The sequence below is a fragment of the Hylobates moloch genome, unplaced genomic scaffold (assembly GCF_009828535.3).
Source record: "Hylobates moloch isolate HMO894 unplaced genomic scaffold, HMol_V3 SCAFFOLD_1, whole genome shotgun sequence".
NCBI classification, from domain to species: Eukaryota; Metazoa; Chordata; class Mammalia; order Primates; family Hylobatidae; genus Hylobates; species Hylobates moloch.
This window is the reverse complement of record NW_026652276.1, coordinates 50,621,674-50,645,732: the sequence shown is the minus strand read 5'-3', so window position 1 is coordinate 50,645,732 and position 24,059 is coordinate 50,621,674. Positions and strand designations below refer to the sequence as shown.

The 24,059-nt window shown below is 38.2% G+C and overlaps 1 protein-coding gene and 1 long non-coding RNA gene across 3 annotated transcripts in view; one reads left to right on the top strand and one right to left on the bottom strand.

Moving 5' to 3' along the window:
• Positions 1-23,433, bottom strand: part of LOC131381221 (uncharacterized) — a 35,977-nt gene extending 12,544 nt beyond the window's left edge. Inside the window, exons 1-4 of the long non-coding RNA XR_009209813.1 lie at positions 23,347-23,433; positions 22,544-22,637; positions 7,302-7,504; positions 6,928-7,079 (exon numbers count right to left, since the gene is read on the bottom strand). This is a non-coding gene — a long non-coding RNA (uncharacterized LOC131381221). The remainder of the gene's footprint in view (positions 1-6,927; positions 7,080-7,301; positions 7,505-22,543; positions 22,638-23,346) is intronic.
• Positions 23,434-23,739: 306 nt separating this feature from the next.
• The window catches only part of NABP1 (nucleic acid binding protein 1), a 7,819-nt gene continuing 7,499 nt past the window's right edge, over positions 23,740-24,059 (top strand). Inside the window, exon 1 of one of the 2 annotated variants that reach the window (XM_032755109.2) lies at positions 23,740-23,869. The gene's annotated coding sequence lies outside the window, so the exon portion shown is untranslated. The remainder of the gene's footprint in view (positions 23,870-24,059) is intronic. The other variant, XM_058440092.1, reaches the window with a different exon arrangement.

Below are 24,059 nucleotides of genomic sequence, written 5' to 3'. Positions count from 1 at the left end.
TGAAAGAGTATTGTGTAGGCTGAAGATATTTTCAAATTTATAAGGTGTCTTAGTCTATTTTCTATTGTTATGAGTAAATACTATAGACTGAGTAATTTATAAAAAATAAAGTTTTATTTAGCTCATGATTCTGGAGGCTGGGAAATACAAAAGCACAGCACTGGTATCTGGTGAGGGCCTTCTTGCTGCATCACAGCATGACAAGAACATCACATAGCAATAGGGCAAAAGCATGTCAGCTCAGGTCTCTCTTCCTCTTTTTATAAAGCCACCACTCCCATCATGGGGGCTGCGTCCTGATGACCTTATCTAACCCTAATTACCACCCAAAGGCCCCACCTCCAAATGCCATCAGCATATAAATTTGAAGATTAGGTTTCCAACACGTGAATTTGAGGGACACAGTCAAATCATAGCACAAAGCCTCAAAACATTTATTTCCTTTGCACTCTTTTTCGAGAAGCTACTGAGTTATGTTCTTCACCGGGAAACAAGCCGAGAAAGAGGAAGACATAGGAATCAGGAAACAAGATCCAAGACTAGAAATGACCAGGAGAGTCCCCAGGAGTATGAAGAAGGCAGCTTCCATCAGCTGGGCGGGGTGGGGGAGAAAGTAGTTGCCTCTAGGGCATGAAAAATGGAAGATAGGAACTAGGGATGGTTGTTGTTTTCCAAGCAAACCTTGTAGAAAAATATTTGATTTTTAATGCTGAAGAGCATCTTATCCAGATGGAAGCAAGTCAGATTTCCTTGAGAAGATGAAGCTGTCAAGTCCTAATGCATTTTAATATATTAAAAGGAGATTTCTACAATTGAGGTGGAGTTTGAATTAGTAATAAATACAAAGAAAACTAAATGAAAAGCAATAAGATAACTAAGACAATACTTCCAAAAAGTAAGACAAAAGTAGATCCCCTAGGCGGGTGTGGTGGCTCATGCCTATAATCCCAGCACTTTGGGAGGCTGGGGTGGGTGGACCAGCCTGGCCAACATAGTGAAACCCTATCTCTACTAAAAATACAAAAGATTAGCTGGGCATGGTGGCAGGTGCTTGTAATCCCAGCTACTCAGGAGGCTGAGGCAGGAGAATCACTTAAACCTGGGAGGTGGACGTTGCAGTGAGCTGAGATCGTGCCACTGCACTCCAGCCTGGGCAACAGAGCGAGACTCTTGTCAAAAAAAAAAAAAAAGTAGGTTGTGTAGAAAAGAAAAGATCACTGTGATCTACAGGTATTAGCTATGAATAGCATTTTCCTCTTCATAGTAATGTGAACACAACTCACTATTAGATATAATAAAAATCATAGTATGAATATATTGAGAGAATGGGCAGAGAGGCAAGTGCTCATGGTGGGAGTGGGGGATGAGGGAGAAACACTGCTAATTCCTCACTTTCTAGAGTGAGATAACAATAGAGAATGTCTAAAATGGGAAATCCACAAAGTAACAATTCAAGCATATTACTTAGCAAAATTGAGGGAAAGACCTTAAAAATTAGCTGGGTATGGTGAGAGTGAAAGTAGTTGCCTCTAGGGGGTGAAAAATGGAAGGCAGGAGCTAGGGATGGTTGTTTTCAAAACAAACCTTATGGAACTATTTGATTCTTTACATTATATGTATGCATAACTTTAGCAAAAATAAAATATAATTTTAAAAAATCAGGCTCTGGAAGTATACTGCTGGGTTACAGATATAATTCCTAACACTTACTAGTTTTATGATATTAGATAATTAACTTATTTAAGGATCAGTTTCCTCCTATGAAAAATGGGAATAATAATGTTAGGGCGATTGAGAGGATTAAATAAAATAAAGTCTGTAAAGCCTTGGACCATTCCTGGTCTACATTTTGGCCTTTGGGGGCTTCCTTTTTATTTTACTTCTTGCCAATCTGACTGATTTTATTCACTGTCTTTCCCCCGGTTATCAAATTAACATCACATTTCAGATCAAATCAGCTTCCCAAATGTTACACATAATTCACTTTCCTTAGAATTCTGTGTGCTCTCAAATATGTTGAAAGATTATACCAATATCTTGCTGAGTGTCAAAAGCGGATATGACAGGTTCCTATCTGTATGTAGATGATCAATTCTTCCAGAATATATTTGGAGATGTATTCACTGTGAATTATGAGTAAGCCAATGCTCACTTTGTTTTTATTGTCTAGATTTGTAAAAGTAAGATGAAAATTTAGTAATATTTGATCAGGAAAAATGACTTGTTTTAAAAACAACTCTTCCATCATAAATTGACAATTTTATTATTAATTTCTGAAGGTGGCTTTCTTAACTATTTTGTGAATTTTACTAGTTTTAAGAGTCAATGTATTTCCAAGTTTTTGGTGGCACTTCACTGTTCCTCCCCCAACAAAGCAACATTCACAGCCAGCCTTCCTGGTGCATAAATTACTCCAATTTGCCAATATAGAAATTGAGGCCTGCTGGCTTGTCTGAAAGTCACAACGAGAAAGTGTCAGGGTTTGGACTCAAGTTCAAGTTTTCTCATTTAAGCTGAGTGTTCTTTCTACCATGTAAGCTAAGTGCCCATAAGTGAGTGACAATCTCTCTGGTCTCAAATTTGTGATATGAAGGTATGGAGTAGATGATATTTAAACTCCTATCAGTCCTAACATCCCATAAACTACTGAGATAGAGGACAAGATTAAACTTATATTACTATCAATATTTATTCCTTCCATATAGAGACAGTGGATTCTACTAAGTGCCAAAAAGTCAATATGATTATGAAGTCCAGTTTACTTGCACGTAATTTTTATTCCCTGTCTTATTTGTAAATACCAAAGTTCAAAATGGCTTTGGGTTTTATTTTCATTTTTGCAATCATTTGGGAATTTTATCAAGGCTGAACAAGAGATTTGGAAATTCATAATGCATTTCCCAAGAAGCTGCAAGATTGTGAAATTCATGGGGCTCTAACCTTTCTGAGAGAATGGGAGCTGACTGGACAAGACAGCTCATTTCCAGTAATGTTGCTGGGTAATTCTCTGGAAATAAAGGTGAGGCCATAGTAATCACAGCCCAGTTGTGTGCTTCTGGTTAGAGCCTATATTCAGGGGCTATAGTGGGATACCACACAGCCTTTTTTTTTCTCCCTCAGCCCTGAACATTCACTCAGCAAGGTATACTCCGTCATCTAAGAGAGGCCAAAAATGATACAGCCCAGCCTACTGCCCCATGGACGCTGAGAAGGTACAAAAACCAAATTGCTGCCAATGATAAAGTTTCAAAGTGGACACAGATCAGAGACAGAGTGAGATTGCCTTTTGCCTACCTCTTGGCTAAATTGTGTGTAATTAACTGTGTGACCCACTTCTTCAGGCATTCCATGCCACTTGCTAACCACTTGCAGCAACTGGGCAGAGATCTTCAGTCTGAGTGGTTTTAGGTCTTGATAAGTAATAACTCATATCTAATGCTTAAAGACCCAGGATCAAAATCTCCAAAAAATAATTTTGAAAAGCAAATGTCTATTAAACTGATCTTAGGATTGATTATTTTAAAATGGGATAATCTCAAACACCCTTCATAAGTACCTAAAAGCAACTTCTGAAGGCTATCTAATGCATCAATTAGAAGTTTCTGATCCTTGCGGATGCCACTACTTAATGAACCATTAGTTAAATTTTATTATTATCAATACTTTGGAGAATGAAACAAAACCATTCTGGCCTTTGTTTTCCCACATGTTCATAACAGAGATTTATAACTGGAAGATGGGTAATAATGGTGATTATATTCCAGATACTACTCTGAGGCGAACTAAACTTTTACTGTGTATCAACCTTGCCTTTAAGTGTCCCCTTTTTAGCAGTACTCTGTCCCCACCTTCTAACATATCTACAGAGGTCTTTCTGTCTTCTCCTCATGAAGATTTTATCCTGGAAAGAATATGACAAAATTTGTCAGAATGATGTGTAAAAGACTGGTTCCGTTTACTGTGTTCCCTCTTGCAGGGATATTTTCATTTTAGTCACTCTTAGGACAAATGACAGAGTCTGACATCAAGGTTAACTTTGGGTCACAGAGTGGAAAAAGGAGGGATGAGCTTCCTGTAGATGCTTGTAATACATCTGCAAATGACTGAAATTTAGAATCATGAAAAAGATTTCTAGATTAAATCTGCAAATGAATCAACTCCAGAATTGTGAAAAAGAATCATGAAAAGAGTGCTTTTAAAGCTGTTAGCAGAGCACATAGTGAATGCTCGATAAATGTTAGTATTTTAATTATAATGTTATCATTATGGGTCCCACTACTGAGCTCCTGAGGGCACTGACTGAATGGAGCATTCATTGGTAAGTCCCAGGTGATGGTATAATCCACATTCAGATCTTGTTCAGAGCACACTGGCTTCTGCCCTGGACTGGTAACTAGAAAAGAATGCATTTAGCTTTCCTGACCCTTGCTAATGGGAGCCAGCTGAAATACCCTGAGTATTACAATTTTAAGAACTCAGACAGAAAATTTTTACAAAACTTTGGATGTATACAAGTTTCCCTGGAGAGGGCCACAAACATAGAGACTTTGCTGAGTTGTCAAGTTGAATTGAAAGGATCCCAAGGCCAGTGAGTAAGTTGCCATGCTACCAAGCAAGGCCAGGCAACCTCCTGGCATGTCTCATCTTCCTGGTATTGCTATCAACTTGTTTCACATTCAGTCAATGGTATTATTTTATTATGTGTCCTCCAATTGCTAGTTCTGATAATCCAAGTAAAGCTCTAAGAAAGTGATTGTTCTTAGTGAGACAATAGAGTTTCAGTGTAAATTAGTGTGTGAAATATATAATATGAAGTTGGTTTTGGTCTGTGACTTGAATGAGTCTTTTATACTAAACAAACAAAGATCAGTGCCAGTTATTTTGTGAGTATTCTCACCCAGTGCAAAACTTGTTCTTGGAGTGAAAATAAAATTTTGGTGAGAGATGGAAAGGCAATAGTTTGTTCTACAGATATCCTCCTGGGAATGTGGGTAAAATGACATATGTCTCAGCTTATACATTGCAGCACTTTTTAGAGTTTGTAATATCAAAAAATTGGAAATAACTCAAATGTTCATTAATGGGGGATTAATTGAATAAATTACAGTAAATCCATCAATGGAATAATGTGAAGAAATAAAACAGAATGAGCAAGCTCTCTCAATATCACTATGGAAGGAGCAATAAGATATAAAGACAAAAAGCAAGGTGAAGAAGAGCATTGTAAAAAGAAGTGGAGGAAAGAATATATACATATATACACATTTGTACAAATTATCTCTGGAAGAATGCACAAGAAAATGATAACTTTGGTGGTAGACAGGAATGGAAATTACTAGGGAACACAGATAGTACAGGGAAATCTCACTATATATACTTGGGTCTTTTGAATTTTTAATCTTGTGAATGCATTTTATTCTCTAAAAAATAAGATTAATTTTTTTAAAGAAAAGGCAGTAATCTGTAGGGTTTAAATTTATGCATAGGAAACAACATGTCTATCAATAGAATGGAAAGAAAACCAAGAAATCATATAAAATTTTTCTGTTTTTCTGAATCTTGGAAATTTTTAAAGTTTCTAGAAATACCCTCTAGAAATGTCAAACAATTATTGTGTCATGAACATCTCTGGCTATTCATGATTAGTTATATTTGTGAGTGTCCTACTGGAGAATAATAAGGAAAAGCTGATTGCTTAATTAGGATTCTTTTCCCCATAGTATATCTTAGTAGATCCCTCATCAGAAAATCATTGTAGTGAATATGGTGATTGACCTGTCAACATCCACTCAACTTCACCCTTAAGGTTAGCTGGCATATAGTTGGGTTGCCAGTGGTTGGCCTGGATTAATTAAGTCAATCACAGCAATTCCATTTTCCTTGCCAATGTTTACTTGGTTCAGGAATGGGTAAACTAAACCAACCTAGAAAGGACATTGAATAAAAACTAAGGGAATCCTTTAGTTAATAATGTATTGGTTCATTAGTTATAACAAATGTTTCATACTAATGTGGGATACTAATAGGAGGGGCAACTGAATGAGGAGTATACTGAGAACTCTGTATTCTCTTTCATTTTTTTCTGTAAATTTAAAGCTGTCCTAAATAAAAATTTATATAAAAAGAGACTAAAACCAGAAGTGTTCATTGTCACCAATTTCTCTATATTTTCAAATTAAGAAGAAATTCTTTACTTTTTAAAGATTATTCAGTTTAAAATTTTTTTCCCTCTTTATAATTAAACTATTTCCAGCTTTGTTCTTTGTTTTAATTTTTTTTGCTAGTCATCCAAAATTACTTCTCCCATGTTACCTTGAAAATTAGATTATTGGTTCATAGGGCCAACCTAATTAACTTAAACTATCTATCTTCTATTCCAAAATTTTTTGTGAATTATTCAAAATGTTAGTGCAGAGTCTCATGTTTTCCATCCTATTATTCTATCATGGTATAAAAACAAATAAGAAACACAGTGTGAATACAATTGATGAAAAGCATATAAACCTTTTTCATCAATTAAGTTTATTTATCCTTTGAACTAATTTAATGCAGGAAACATACTGATAAAGTGATGTAGATTGAGAGGCTGGTTAACTTTCTTAACTTGGATATTCTTCATTTATCTGTCTTTTTGGGTCAATAAGAATCCTAATCTTTGATTCTGGCAAAGTTCAGAAACTCATTTCTACCAGTTTTTTTAGATATGATCAGATCTACTTAAGAGCTTCATACCAATTATAAATTCATTGTGTGGTGATTTTAAATCCAGCATATTAAACTGTTAATTTACAATTTGGCCATATTTTCACAGCAACTATTATCTATTTTTCTTCAGAGTTGTTCTCAGTTATTACGGTACTTAGAAAATGGTATTTGTGATGAGATTCCTTGATGGATAATAGGTCAGGGCAAGGGGAATTTACTCACTTGAGTAAATGGGGCAGGGTCAGCAGATCCCCTTGCACTTATACAAGGTAGGCTTTCCAGTGTCTGCTAGACATCGAATCTCTCTTCCTGGGACAACACTAGATATTGATCGACAAAGGTTCTCTTCCAGAGGTCAGATCAGCATGCTTTTTCTGCAAAGGGTCAAACAGTAAATATTTTGAATTCTGTGGATCATGTGGTTTCTGTCACAACTACTCAACTCTGCCCTCGTAGACTGGAAGCAGCCTTAGGTTATTTGGCAAGCAAGTTTGGGGCTATAATTTGCTGATCCCTGTTTAATTCTTTTTTTAAAAAAAATTTTTAATCTCCAAGCAGATCACTCCATTTTAGGGATGAATTCCAGGATTGCTTACATTTAGTTAGAGCTGTTTGTAGCTAGTGATGTGGTCACATGGTCTTTTATATCAAGTGGTAGAGGCACAGATTTTGGAGCTGGAGAAACATGGTTGGAATTTCAGCTCTCCTCAGCAATACGTGTGCAGCCTGGAACCTCCTTCTCCAAGCTTCCTTTTCTCATCTGTGGAATGTGGATGACGACCTCTATGATAGAAGGGTGCTGTGATGATTAAATGAGAGCGTATGTTAAGAGCCTGGTACAAAGAAAATGCTCAAAAAATATTGGTTTCCTTCTTTAACTCTGCAACAACATTCTCCTCTCTACACACATGTGAGAATTGGGCAACACCTCAACCTCATCAATACACATTTGCAAGCCCTCTCTCAGATGGCTGACCTAGGAAATTCAAAATTAATTCGAATGAGCTTGAATTTCACAGTGCTATTTTTAGAAATCTCTTTTCAGTTTTGGGGAATCCATTTTGTGTAGTTCAGTTCTTGCAACCTCTTGCATGTTGAAAACAATAGCCACCACAACCACAACATGTAATGAAAGCATTTAACCAAAGGCCTTGATTCTGATAACTCTCAGGGAGATAAAGGAAACCTATATACTACCAGATTTTAAAGGGTCACTACTCAAAAGAAATCACATGGAAATAGTAACAAATTTAGATTTTATTTGATGTTTGCTATGACCATGTCTAAGCTTTTAGAATTGGTTTTATTATAAAATTGCTTGGGGAATTCACTTTCAGTGTCATAGTAGTGGGTTGTGAAATCAGTATTACTTGAAATATTTCCCCTTTGAAAAGTTTAACTTAAAAATATGCATACACATATAAGCCACTAGAGGTAGAAAGTACTTTCACAGCAGAAGAATAATTGTGTGTGTTTACTTACTTGTATAAACATACTTAGACACTATAGAGTTAAATATATTTAGCATCAGACCTTTTAAGTTGGGGGATATTTAAGTTCTGCCATAATTTTTAAGAAAATAATTTGCTTCCTCACTAGGGAAATTGTTATAATCAATGCTAACACAGCTATTTAACATGAGTAAAGTAATGGTATCTTCAAAGAACTAGGGTAGTACAAAAGCAATATAATTTGGAGAAATAAAAAGTACCCAAATAGATGAGAGATATTATTGTTTCAAGCATGAGAATTGAAAATTGGGTGTCTTGGTCACGGAGACTTGTCCTTGATTCCTGATGTCATAACTCTTCAATATGTGATTCATTGGATTTGTTTCTTGGTTCGTTCATCCATTCATTTCTTTGATACACATTTAGTAAAGAATTACCACTTGTGAAGCACTATGCTAAGTGCTAGGAACATAATTTATTCAGAGACAGACACATAAATTGTCAATTACAATATGTTTTATATGTGCTACTATAGAAATATATACCAAGAACTGAGAGAGTAGTCCAGAAATAAAGATTCATTCTAAAGGGGCTAGACAAGAGTGTATAGGGAAGAAATGGTCATAGAGGCTTCATCGAGAATGCAAATGACTCTTGAGCTGGGTAAAGAAGCTCTTCAGAGTTTTTTGAGAATGACAAGGCCAAGAATTCTAAACAGGGTAAACTACATGATCAAAATCAAAGAAGTATAGAAGTTTACTTCGAATGTACTTGTGAGTAGTTTGATGTGGCTGGAGCAGGGGCTTTATGGAGGGGGGTGAGGGGAGGTTTTATGCCGTACTATAAATCTTGGTCCTTTATCCAGTTGGCCAGTGATCCTTTGGCTACCATTCTAGTTTTTCTCTGTAACATCTATGTTTTCAACGACTAAAACCCTAGGTGTATTAGCGAAGTGTTTTTAGGTTTCAAGGAGCACAAATATGCCTCTGACTTTCGGTGATTTCAACTTATTATAAGGATATGAGTACATTAGGAAGCAAGTATAGGAAACATTTTAATGGAATAATCAGGCCTCATGTGAAGCTGGAGCATTGTTCATTGATCTCCAGAATCATATATTAATAGCAACTCTGATATCCTAACAGCAATAATAGGGGTTGTCGTCCCACTGACTTCTCTCTTTGCTTCTTCCTCCTTCTGTTACTATTGTACTCTCTCTGTCTCAGTGTATCTGGTTCATGGTTTCTATTTACTCATTGCATCTACTAACTTATGAGCCTGGTTAGTCTTTGCTTAGTTTCCTGATTCCTACTCCACTTTGCTTTGTGCATCCCTCCGTGTGTACTTTTGTTCAGGAAAGAATTAGCAATAGGCCCAAGACTGCTATTCCTAGAAATCTCCTTGCAAGGTTGGCTACTGATGGGTATCTGGAAACGTAGGTTTCAGCAGGGTTCTGGCCATTACCTAAATGATAAGAGTGGCCCACTCTGTCTAAATTGTTAGTATAAACAGCATAGTTTATGCTAACCACCTGCTTTCCTTCTGGCAGTCAGGGCTTTGGTATATGCCAGGAAAAGGGTGCCTCTGTGACAAGCCCGCAATAAAAACCTTGAGCTTCCTCGTAGGCAGTATTTCATACCTGTTGCCACAACTTGATGTAGAGGAATAAGGTGCCTCTTGTGTGACTCCACTAGGAGAGGACTCTTGGAGGCTTGCAACTGGTTTCCTCAGACTTTGCCTTATATGCCTTTCCCTTTGCTGAATTTGCTCTGTATCCTGTCACTGTCACGGCTATAAGTAGGACTATATGTTGAGTCCTGTGAGTCCTCCTAGCAAATCATTGAAACTGGTAGGTGGTCTTGAGGATCCCTACACAGCTTTGCTTTGGGATTCTTAGAATATCTTATTCACAGCACATTACCTGGCCTTTACTAAGCTTGATCCCTGGCTATCTCTTCATTCTCATCTGATACTCCTCTTCTCATTCTAATTATGCTGGATTCCTTGTTGTTCCTCAAACTTTCCAAGAATGCTCCTGCCTTGAAACTTTGTGCTTGCATTTCCCTCTGCCTGTGCTTTTTTTTTTTTCACCGATATCTACGTGATTTGTTCCCTCACCTCCCTCATATCTTCATTCTTACCTACTCTTTTTTCCATAGTAATAGAACCACTGATTTTTGGCTGGGGACACAGCCACCAGAAAGCCACCTTCCTGATCCCCCTTGATGATAGGTGTGTCTACATGAGTAAATGAAAGCCAATGGGATATGAGGAAGTTGGGTGTGCAACTTTTAGGAAACATCCCAAATTAGAGTGGGCTCTATTTTCCCTACCTTTTTCCTTTCTATTGAGTGAAATGGGATGTATGATGCTTGGAGTCTTGGCAGCCATTTTGAATAATGAGGCAACCTGGGAAATGGAAAGTACAGTCAATGGAGCTACAAGATAGAATAGGTTTGATAATGTGGAGGCCAATACCAAACCTCTAGAATCTACCTCTGTACTTTAACAAGAGCCAGAAATAAACTTCTATTTATGCCCAGCCAATTGGGGTTTTCTCTCACTTTAACTTAGTACTAATCCTAACTAATAGAAGTACTTATCTCCAGTCTGACTTCTTGAAGCCAGGAGGCAGAATTATATAGTACAAAGCAAGGTACCCTATGAACTGCACTTTGTTTTAAAGGAAGTTGTGGGCATGACAGGAAGGCTGGAAGATAGAATGTTATCATGTGGGAAATGTCAGTTGTGGAAAAGCATTACAGTGATGACTCCTTCCCCCACAACCCAAATGAATCATATTTCCTTGTGTCCACATGCTTCTTTACAATATGATGTTGCTGCTCCTCCCATCAAAAGGCAGAGGTTACCTGACCATCTCCTTGAATCCGGTTTGAGCTGATGACTGGCTTTGACCAACAGAATATGACAAATATGACATTATGCTAGCTCCAGAGTCTAGGCCTTTAGAGACCTTGCAGCTGTGGTGCAACCATGTAAACAATACCATGGGAGTCCAGAGGTGGGAGGATCTAACTGGGTATAGAGAAGGAGATGATGGTGGGTCCAGTGAGGAGAGTTTACAAAACCTATCCTTGAGGTGAGATACCATCTTCGATGTTAAAGGAGGAGTAAGGATAGTACTGGCTTCTCTGCTGACCCTCTGTGCTTGGTTGTCACATGGAGCATTAGTTCCCAGATAAAGATTTCAAGAATCAGTAAAATCTCAACAACACACACACACACACACACATAAATTGGGGAATGGGTATACTGATGTATTGTTGCCAATACTCTGTTTTAACAATTTTTTTTTAAGAAAGGACATTTGAAATACTATCTATCATCATCACTATCTCATTAAATATATTTTAACATAAAATAGGAGGAATATTATCTCATACTAAAGGACAAACCTTTAAATTGCATGCTTTCCTCCCTTGTCCTTGGTTTTTGTACTGTACATGTATAGTAGTCTTAGACCAGCATTTGGTGGCCATTAGCCTTTTAAGTTTTACTGGTTAGGTTAACAACACAACATTTGGTTTCTTCATATGGCGAAGACTTATAGTTTTCCTCTAAAATCCATACTTCCCTTTTCCCATAGAAATAAAGGCTACACTAGGTACATGATTACTCACCTAGAGACTACATCTTTAGCCTCTTTCACAGCTAAATGTGACCAAGTGATTAAGTTTTGGCTAATAGGATGTGAGCTGAAGTAACATGTAAGCTGAAAGTATGTGCAATTTCTGGGTCATTTGTACCTTTAAAAATAAGCTGTTTGCCTTGGCGTTCCTCTCTTTTTCTTTTCCACAGATGGGAAGCAGTGAGTGTGACCACAACCCACTAATGATATCACTTAAGGGAACGGTGGGTGGAAAATGGAAGGAATTTGAGTCCTCGAGTGACTTCATAGTCTCCCTGCAAATCTGCATTGCTCTTCTTGGGACTATAACATGAGGAAGAAATGAACTTCCATCTTATTTAAGCCTCTGCATATAGATGTACACTTCTTGGTGTTTCCTTTTTTGAATAGTTTAGGCTTTACCTTAATAAGCAAGAACCCAGCTTTCTCTTGCTTTTGCAGTGGTATTTGCCTACCAATTTCCCCTTCAAGGTTTCCACGCTACTCCTATTTATCCCACCCACATGGGATAGCTGAGCTACGAGGTCACCAGAGAAGGACATTTACTTTTCCACTTAGGCGTGAAATTCCCCTAAATGGAGAAGGCCAGTTATCTTCTTACTGCTCTTGCACAGTTTCTTTCACTGTTCTCCACTTGTTCCTTTTGCCCTACTTAGGCTGCAGTTAAAGAAATGCTCCCTTGGTGGTTTGGCTGCTCAACCAATGGGCATAGCTCACCCTCAGGACTTTCCACCTTGCCTAGCTCACTTCCTTTTTCTGCCTTCTGAGCATTACCTCTTTTATTTTTCAGATGCTACATTATACACATTCCCTTTCAAATCATACAGACGCTTTCAAACAATAGTTATTGAACATGTACTTTGTAAGGTAAAACATAAAATGAGAAACAGGAAAAGTACCTGACTTTTTGGTCTCCTTGGAATACACAAATAAAGAGGAAATTATAAATTAAAGTGAAAATTCCTGTAATTGGGATATGTATAGTGTGTTATGGGAATACGTAGGAGAGGTGCCTGATCCAGTGTTGTACAAAAGGGATGTGGTCAACCATGTCAAGTGAAATAAAGGCATAAAAAGGTGAAATAAATGTGTACATTGGCTATAAAAAAACTGTACACCTATGAATAAAACATCATTTTAAAACTTCAAATAATTTCAGAGTATATAAAATTAAAAGTGAAAGTTCTTTCTCTCCCACATCTTAATCCCCATAGTGATTTGTTACTATTTGGTGTGTGTTCTTCCAGATATATGGTATGAAAATAGATATATTAATATATTGATATATATAGTATGAAAATACATCTATATATAAATATATATAGTATGAAAATGAATCTATACATCTATAGTAACATATATATCTATATTTATTATAGGTAGTAAATATCTATATTTACTATAGATATATATCTATAATAAAAACCTATTGATATATAGGTTTTTATTTTGTAATAGCTAATCATTGTATACTATTATTATGTTGCTTCTTTTTTTGCATGTACTTGTTTCCTTATCAGTATATGGACCTCATTTATAAAATTACATATACTTCCCTATTAATAGTTCACTAACTTAATCTCTCTTTTATGATGCTTAGGTTTTTTTCTTTCTTTCTTTCTTTTTTTTGACATGGAGTCTTGCTCTGTCGCCCAGGCTGGAGTGCAGTGGCACGATCTTTGCTCACTGCAACCTCCACCTCCCGGGTTCAAATGATTCTTCAGCCTCAGCCTCCCAAGTAGCTGGGACTATAGGCATGTGCCATCACGCCCGGCTAATTTTTGTATTTTTAGTAGAGACGGGGTTTCACCATATTGGCCAGGCTGGTCTCGAACTCCTGACCTTGTGATCCGCCTGCCTCGGTCTCCCAAAGTGCTGGGATTACAGGCGTGAGTCGCCGTGGCCGGCCTCTTTCATTTTATCTCTTCTAAAATTAGTGTTTCAAGGAACATTCTATCCATTGGATTTAATGATAAATATTAAGAGAAAAAAACTACAAGTGGAAATTCTATACCTGCCCCAAATATGTGAGAAACAAGTTAGACATTTTTGCATATGTAAAGTATCAGAAGGTACCTTCTTCCTCTTTTCTTCTGGGGAACTTACTTGAGGAATCACCATTCTAGCAAAATGAAAATCAAAGCAAAACTATGATTTCAAGGGGATTTAAAATATATTAAAAATGTGACTGAGTAATCAATCCAGTAAAATTTAAAAGACAGGAATAGAGGATCATAGCTTGGTTCTTGAATGAGGAACTTGAATATTATAAAGAAATTGGTACGTCCCAAATTAGTGGGACATACCCTTCTTTCAATTCCAAACAAACCCTGAGAAAAGTCTGTTTTTAAATCATGACAAAATAGTCTAGGAAAATAAGGTAAGCAAGAATGATTAAAGAATGTTTATAAAAAAGGGGTCTGGAGGTTGGTATTTGCCTTATCAATTATAAACATACAATAGTTAAAGCATGTTAAATACTAAGAACAGACAGATAAATCAGATAAAAGTGATAAACTGGAACTCGAGTTTATAAAATAGAAAAAATAGACAATATTTTAAAAAATAAATCTGAGAAGTTGTTTCTTCAATAAATAACATTGGACAAATAAAGTAACTTTTTGATGCATATTTTATTAGAGCTTTGCATCACAGCATACGTAAGAGGTAAATATTTAGTCATAAAGAATTGAAGAAGGTATAGAGAAAAGTTTATATCATCTCGTCATGAGGAAGGATTTCCTCAAGCAAAAGAGCAATGGAAGACATCCTAGGAAAAGATAATAAATTTGACCATATAAATATACAAAGTTTCTACACTAAAAATACAGATAAAAGGAAAAGGCAAATCACAAGTGGGAAAGATGTGTACAACAAATGTTGCAAAAACCAGAATTACTATCATTTGTCAAAACTCTGATACTGGTAAAATCCAACTCTCAGCCTGGTCTGTGCCTAAACTCTCACAGATGAATGTGTCTAAAGAAAAATACAAAACCACGTGCGTTGGTCAACATTAAATTGGCTGTTAACTTCCTTCATGTGAGACTTTAGTTGGCTTCTAAAATTGTAATACATTTCCCCATTTAATACAGTCTCCCACATCCCCAATGACTATTTCTAACCTCTTCTTACACTTCAAACTTCCAGCATATCCTCCCCATTCTCACTCTAAACTGATGATCTTGCTTATTTCATTGGGAATAGTAGCTATCAGAAAAGACCTTCCACACACTCTTACCATCATAGCAACTCAGCCTCCTGTTCCAGAAAATCCCTCTACGCTCCTATCCACCTCTCCACAGCAGCCCTAGCTCCCATCATCTCTCACCTACTCAAGGACAAGGATTTGTTTTCAGCAATTTGACTTTTCCCTCTCTCTATTGAATCATGCCATTCAGCCTAGGGTCATGTTACTATTTTTTACATTAAAAAAAATCTCTTTTGTCCCACTTTACCCTCAAGTGATTAGCCCATTTCTCTGCTGTCCTTTGCAAAAAAAACCTCCTGGGAGGAACTATATGCACTTACTTTCATATTTCCAATATGTGAACTTCTGTTCTCTCTTGAACTCAACTTATTTAGTCTTTCATCCTTCACCAACTTCATTGTCAAAGTCACCAATGATCTTCATTTTTGCTAAACCCTGTGATCAATCCTGTTTCATCTCACCTGATCAGCAGCGTTTGACACAACTATCACCCCCTCTTCCCAGAAACATTTGATTCACCTGGCATCCAACACACCACTCACCTTGCTGTGTTCTTCCCATCTCACTTCTTATGTCTAAAATGATCCACCCGATCTTTCCATATCCCCTAAACTGCTCCACTTGTATTCCTCCCCATTTCTGTTAATGACAACTCCATCTTACCAGTTGCTCAGACCCAAAATCTGGAGGTCATATTTGACTCATCTCATTCTCTCATGCTCCACTGCAGCCAGACAGTGGACCTGTTGGCTCTATCTTCCACATAGATTCAGATGCTGATCACGTTATACCATTGTCACTGCTACCACCCCAGTGCAAGCCACCACTCATCACAAGTGGATTAATATGATACCTCCTGATTTTCCTGCTTCCACCCTTGCTCCTTTTGCTCTCCACCCAGCAGTCAGAGTGACTCTGTTAAGTCAGGTTAGCATGTCAAGTCTTTGCTTAAAACACTCCAATAGATTCCTGTCTCGAATTAAGAAGCTAAGATCAGCACAAAATCTTCATATATGATATCCCTGCCCTCTCCCCTGGTGCCCGCATCTTCTAAACTTTCTGCTTACTCACTGCTTCAGCTACAGCAGCTTTCTTGCTATTCCTGGAAAAAGCCAGAGATACTTGGGTCTTTTCAATGGCTCTCCCTATGTCTGGAGTGCCTTATCCTAGATACCCACCTGGCTCCCTCCCTCCCCTTCTTTGTTTCTTTACTCAAATATCACCTTCCCTCACCACTTTCTACACTCCTACCTGCTAAATCCCCATCTCTTCCCCTGCTTTATTTTTCACTAATATATACTATATAATTTTACTTATTTATTTAATTGTCTATCTCTTTAGAATGTCAGCTCCATGAAGTCTGGGATTTTTGTATTTTTTTTACTGATGTAGTCCCAGTGCTGGCATGTAGTAGTAGTTCAATAAAATTTTGTTGAATAAATTAATGAATTATGTTTAATGCATATATACAAAGGGCAAATGGAGTGCAAATCTCTTTTGAAATTCCTAAAATGTAATTTGATAATATATATCAGAAGTCTTAAATATATACTTAATAATTTCACTCCTAGAAATTTATCAGTGCAGGATTCCCCTAACTAATATAAAGGAAACATTGCTCCAGCATATTAATAGGTATTTAGAAAACAAAGAAAATTATTAAAAAAAAATCTTAGCCTGGTTTTCAGACTTGGTTGCACATTGTCATTACTTAGGGAGTTTTAAAATATGTTGATGACTGCCCAAAATCTCCTTAAGCTGATAAGCAACTTCAGCAAAGTCTCAGGATACAAAATCAATGTGCAAAAATCACGAGCATTCCTATACACCAATAACAGACAAACAGAGAGCCAAATCATGAGTGAACTCCCATTCACAATTGCTTCAAAGAGAATAAAATACTTAGGAATCCAACTTACAAGGGATGTGAAGGACCTCTTCAAGGAGAACTACAAACCACTGCTCAATGAAATAAAAGAGGATACAAACAAATGGAAGAACATTCCATGTTCATGGATAGGAGGAATCAATATCATGAAAATGGCCATACTGCCCCAGGTAATTTATAGATTCAATGCCATCCCCATCAAGCTACCAATGTCTTTCTTCAGAGAATTGGAAAAAACTACTTTAAAGTTCATATGGAACCAAAAAAGAGCACGCATTGCCAAGACAATTCTAAGCCAAAAGAACAAAGCTGGAGGCATCACGCTACCTGACTTTAAACTATACTACATATACTGTAGTATATGTATAGTATATTGTAGTATATGTAGTATATATATTGATATATATTATCAAATTACATTTTAGGAATTTCAAAAGAGATTTGCACTCCATTTGCCCTTTGTATATATGCATTAAACATAATTCATTAACTTAGTCAATAAAATTTTATTGAACTACTACTACATGCCAGCACTGGGACTACATCAGTATATGTAGTATATGTTTTGGTTACAGTAACCAAAACAGCATGGTACTGGTACCAAAACAGAAATATAGACCAATGGAACAGAACAGACCCTCAGAAATAATACCACACATCTACAACTATCTGACGTTTGACAAACCTGACAAAAACAAGAAATGGGGAAAGGATTCCCTATTTAACAAATGGTGCTGGGAAAACTGGCTAGCCATATGTAGAAAGCAGAAACTGGATCCCTTCCTTACACCTTATACAAAAATTAATTCGAGATGGATTAAAGACTTAAATGTTAGACCTAAAACCATAAAAACCCTAGAAGAAAACCTAGGCAATACCATTCAGGACATAGGCATGGGCAAGGACTTCATGTCTAAAACACCAAAAGCAATGGCAACAAAGGCCAAAATTGACAAATGGGATCTAATTAAATTAAAAAGCTTCTGCACAGCAAAAGAAACTACCATCAGAGTGAACAGGCAACCTACAGAATGGGAGAAAATTTTTGCAATCTGCTCATCTGACAAAGGGCTAATATCCAGAATCTACAAAGAACTCAAACAAATTTACAAGAAAAAAACAACCCCATCAACAAGTGTACGAAGTATATGAACAGACATTTCTCAAAAGAAGACATTTATGCAGCCAAAAGACACATGAAAAAATGCTCATCATCACTGGCCATCAGAGAAATGCAAATCAAAACCACAATGAGATACCATCTCACACCAGTTAGAATGGTGATCATTAAAAAGTCAGGAAACAACAGGTGCTGGAGAGGATGTGGAGAAATAGGAACACTTTTACACTGTTGGTGGGACTGTAAACTAGTTCAACCATTGTGGAAGTCAGTGTGGCAATTCCTCAGGGATCTAGAACTAGAAATGCCATTTGACCCAGCCATCCCATTACTGGGTATATACCCAAAGGATTATAAATCATGCTGCTATAAAGACACATGCACACGTATGTTCATTGCAGCACTATTCACAATAGCAAAGACTTGGAACCAACCCAAATGTCCAACAATGATAGACTGGATTAAGAAAATGTGGTGCATATACACCATGGAATACTATGCAGCCATAAAAAAGGATGAGTTCATGTCCATTGTAGGGACATGGATGAAGCTGGAAACCATCATTCTCAGCAAACTATCTCAAGGACAAAAAATCAAACATCGCATGTTCTCACTCATAGGTGGGAACTGAACAATGAGGACACTTGGACACAGGAAGGGGGACATCACACACCAGGGCCTGTTGTGGGGTGGGGGGGAGGGGGGAGAGATAGCATTAGGAGATATACCTAATGTAAATGACGAGTTAATAGGTGCAGCACACCAAAATGGCACATGTATACATATGTAACAAACCTGCACATTGTGCACATGTACTCTAGAACTTAAAGTATAATAAAAATATATATATATTAAAAAAATAAAAAAATATGTTGACGACTGAGTCCTACCTTGGGAGATATTGATTTAATTGTTTTGGACTGGTTGTCTCTCTTTTTGTGATATTAGCAGCCTTTGGTGAAGTTACTGAGATCCATTCATTCATTAGGGGCTCTAGGTGGTAATCTTGTTAACATCTCTGGGCTTGTATTATTTTCATACACAATGTGAAAGGGTTAGTGTACATTACCTGTAAGCATCCTTCCCAATGGGATACGCTGTGCTCCTATGGGTAATACTCTTAATTAGGGGTTTGTTCGAAAGCATTTACTCTTTCTTCCTGGTGATTTACTGGCGTATGTTTGTGTGCATGTATGTGAGCTTGATAATGCTCCAGAATAAGAAAAGGTATCCATCTTTATTATACAGAAACCACAATAGTAAATCAGAATTCTAAAAAGAGATACCAAGCCTTCTGCTCCAACATGTCAGGAATGATATTAGTCTCCTACACATACTGTCACATACTCCTTGTAGGGCCTGTTAAGGAACAGGGCTCTGCAACTGGGCCAGCTGGATTTTTAAAAACTGTTATTTATTTATTCATTTTATAGATAGGACATGGGGAAACATCAGAAAACAGTAGCAAGCAACTCTTTCTGAAGCATTTTGGCACCATATGTTGTCCCATCAGTCTTCAGTTAGTTCATTTGCTAATAATATTTTCTTAATCTGAATAAAAAATAAATCCACGTAGCTATTTGAGGTATGATACATTTGAAAAGCTTTTTAGAACACAGAAGCCAAAGTTGTTCACTGTATCATGAAATATCATTAAAAAGATGCTGGGCACAGTGGCTCATGCCTGTAATACCAGAACTTTGGGAGTCCAAGGCAGGAGGATTGCTTGAGCCCAGGAGTTTGAGACCAGCCTGGGCAACACGGTGAGACCTGATCTCTACTAAAAAATAAAAAAAATAAAAATAATCAGCCAGGTGTGGTGGCATGTGCGTGCAGTCTCAGCTATAGGGGAGGCTGAGGCAGGAGGACTGCTTGAGCCTGGGAAATCGAGGCTGTAGTGAATTGTGATTGCACCTCTACATTCCAGCCTGGATGACAACAAGACCCCGTCTAAAATAATAATAATAAAAAAGAAAATGTAGCTGAGTTGAATTAACCCATTTAGGGATGCATTTTTTCCCAAGGGAAACTACAGAGTCATTCCTCACAAGTAGATTTCACTATCCCCACACAATCAGATTTGGGGGATCAGACAACATATTAACTGCACTTATCACTGAATTACAAAGCCTTTGAAAAATCCAATTACCCATTTAGATAAACAAATACATGCACTTTTTAGGGCAAATAACCTTTTTTTTGTAGAAAAAGTTATTACATGTGACAGGCAGTTATTTTGAAATGCAAGCTTCATAACTTATTATAAAATGAGATCAATCACTTCACACAAGTAACACATCAAAAAGTGTAAATCAGACCGTGCCTGGTGGTTCATGCCTGTAATCCCGGCACTTTGGGAGACTGAGACGGGAGGATTGCATGAGCTCAGGAGTTTGAGACCAGCCTGGGCAACACAGTGTGATTCCATCTGTACACAAAATAAAACAATTAGCTAAGGCGTGGTGGTGCACACCTGTAGTCCCAGTTACTTGGGAGGCTGAATCTGGAGGATCACTTTAGCAGAGGAGTTCCAGATTACAGTGAGCTATGGTGCAGCCACTGCATCCAGCCCGGGTGGGTGACAGAGTGAGACCTTGTCTCCAATACAAAAACAAAACCCAAAATAGTGTAATGTGCTTATAAGTGTAAAATGCTTGGCCCATGACAAGTGCTCAGTGTATTTGCATTTATCACTATAGGGATGATTTGTGTGGCTATTGCTGCAATCATTACTAAACATTACTTCTGAGTCTTTTGGTTAAATTGTTTTAGGAAAATTAAGAAAATACCATTTGTTTGAGTTTTTTTTTTAGTTGCCAATTATGTTACAAAGTGGATTATACCTGTAAGGTGAGCGAGCACACTGTGGTTCTTGTTAATTTTTAAAATTATTAAGTTTCACTATACAAGATATTTAAAATCAAACAGTACTTGGTACAAACAACTGTTTCACTGATGTTGTAATAGTTTTAAATAGATGGATTGTGCAAACAAAGTGAAAATAATTTTGGTAATTCCAGAAACCAAAACCTGGGAGTGAGCATGGGTACTGAGTGCTGGGTAAAATTTACAACAAAACCTTTATCAGTGAGGACCCAGATAACAGAACCTTCTATGTCCAGGATGCTAATGGATGCCCTTCTGTATTATAGTGGATCTCACCAAGCATCTTTACACTAAAACGTGGTGTTGAGGTTCTGGACGTAAAGTGGAAGAGTCCATCATCTCAGAGTAAGCTTATGTTTAGGCTGTGAAAAATGAAGGCTTAAAGAACAACAGCCTTAGAGAAAAGACGACCATGAAGTAATCTTGTGTGTGTATTAAAGAATCAGCAATCTAATCATGACCTAAATGAGTAGACTGAGTGGCAGATCTATTTCACTGAATGGTAATATAAGTTATCTGCATAGCAATAATTGTCTCCTTGACATCTCCTTTTTCTTTTTATTAACCACACCTTCGGGAGTGATTTAGAGGTAGCTGAAACCAACTAGCCTGGGCTGAAGGGTTTCTGTATTGCCCAGACCATCTTGTTTCTCAAGGCTGCCTTTCGTTTTGGTTAATGAGAAAGCATATGGTTGCCATTTCCTTTCTGAGAACTGCTGAGTTAGTAGGGAAGGAAGTAGATGTTCAGCTGAGTTCTGTCCTGTGGGGGAAGGGAAGGGCTGAGCCACAGCTTGGAGTACCAGCTTCTGCTTTTGTGGGACTTGACTTTCTGTGTCTGATTTCTTTTTATAAAATGTTCATATAATTAGTCTGAACAGCCCAACCTAATCCCTTTTCTGGGGGCAAATGATTGAGAGTTGAGTGGCAAACTTTCTTTGCCCAAATTCTTGGCTGTAACTCTTAACATTCTTAATTGGTTTCCTGTCTATTCTTAATCTTTTGAAGATCTTGTCAAACCTTAAAAAAGAAAAAGAGTTCTGCCTTAAATATTGCTTCTGTGAGAATATTTTGCCTGTTTTAAGAAAATACAGCTTTGAGTACAATTCAGTTGAAATGTCAAGTCCTGCCAGATAACCATCGTAGAATTAGAGCTTCTGATCTGGATTGGGACTGAGGTGGGACGCTGGCTCTGCCATTAACTGGCATGTTTCATCATTTGTTTTATTTGATGTTGAAATCATGCTTATAATTTTATTTTACACCACTTTCCAGTATGACATCAGTGTCTTTGGCACCTTGGGCTTTATTGATTCATGAAATGGAAGCTTCTGTTTCCTTAAAAATGCCTTGACTCTCTTGCTAATGTTGTGATAATTTTTGCAACTCTTTGTAGGGCTATAACATCTATGCTGCTTGTTTGCAAATATTTGGGAAGTGGTGGTTGATCTAAAAATACTCAGAAAGAATGGGAAAAAAATTAAGGCTTCTGACACTTTTCCCAACATTTCTGTTACCACCATCAAGAGTTAACTAGATGATTCTTTAATGCCCCACTACTTTATCCTGCTATTTTATTTCTTCAGTCTGTTTTTGACTCATAGTGACACCACTGCAAGTTAAGTCTAAACATTACCTTTAGGCTGGAGAGCTCTGGGGTCAAGATTGACTAGATTTAAAACCCAGTTCAGCCATTCTCTAGCTCTCTGGTCTCTGGTGAGTTCCATCGCCTGTAAAACGGAGATTAAAAAGGGGAAAATACTGAGTATGTACTATTTGCTAGGCACTAGTTGGACAATTTATGATCCATTTAATCAATCTTCTGCGAGGCAGGGATCCCCATTTTATTATGGTTTAAAAGCTGTAATAAAAGCCAATGGACCTAAAGATCTCACAAGTAAATAGCTGGAGCCCAGGTTTGTCTCTAAAGCACATGCTCTTTTCACTACGCGACATAAAGAAAACTTTATTGATCTTTTTTCCAGATTATGTTTTAAGGGTTCCCACTGCTGTTGAATAATTAATTCCTTTTGGATGTACAAAAACAAGTGCAAAGTAAAAGAAGAAAAGCAAAATGGGGAAGGTGTGTAATATGAGAGGCAGGGGGTAAGGAAAAATGAGACGTCTGCAAAGGAATTTACGTCCTATCTGCTTAGTATTACACAGTGGAAGGCCACGTCAGACATCTGTGTTGCAGTCCTGCCTGCTCAGGGGTTGCTGGGTGACCTTCTGCAAATTACCTCATCTTTCTGGGTTTCAATTTAAGTATGCCTGAAATGAGGCGGTTGAATTGATCTCCAAATTCCCTTCTGGTGTTAACCTTCCAGCCTTGTAGCCACTGACCCCTTCACCATCCCAGCCTGTTTTCCCTTGGTACCGGACCAGCTGCCTTGCCCGAACCCTGTTCTTACTCGACTGCGAACTTTCTAACGTACTCACAGATTCTAAGCTCTACCGTTCCTCGTGACCGAGGGACTAAACAGCCCGGGCAGGGGCTCAACTCTGAGAGAAAAAAGGCAAGAAACCCCAAAGTTGGACAGTAAGCGGCAGAAGACCGCAGCAGCAAGGCGAGGCGGCACAGAACTGCCGCTGCGCGGCGACAGCTGAAGTGGGCGGAGAACGGGAGGGCGGGGAAGGCGGGGCCGAGGGCGATTGGAAGGACGAGAGGGCGGAGCCCGCGCTGACAGCCCCCGGGGAGGAGCGAGGGAATCTTTGTGGGCAGCGGCGGCCGGGTCCCGCCCCTTCCCTTCCCCTTCCCAGCGCCAGGTGGGCGTGGCGGCAGGCGTGCCGACGCAGCGTGACTTCACAAGGGGAGGGGCGGGCCGAGGGTCCTGCCGGCGCTCGGGCGTGTTCATCAGTCGCTGTTTGGGACGCTGGGCGTGCGGTGTTCTGTCTCCGCTCCCGTTTCGCTGTCACAGCCCGTTCCTTCCCGGAGCCCGGGACAGGCTGGGCGCGCGCCGGTGTGAGTGAGCGGGACTCAGGGCAGAAGTGTCCCCTCACTGCGTTTTTTTTCCTTTTATCCAAAGAACGGGGCAGTTAGTGCGCTTGCCTTCCTGTCGCCCGGTTGGGAGCGGGGTTGGTGTGCGGAGTGGTTCGCCTTTTTTTCTTTAGAACTTGTGAGACTTTTTTTTTTTTTTTTTTTTTTGGTTTTT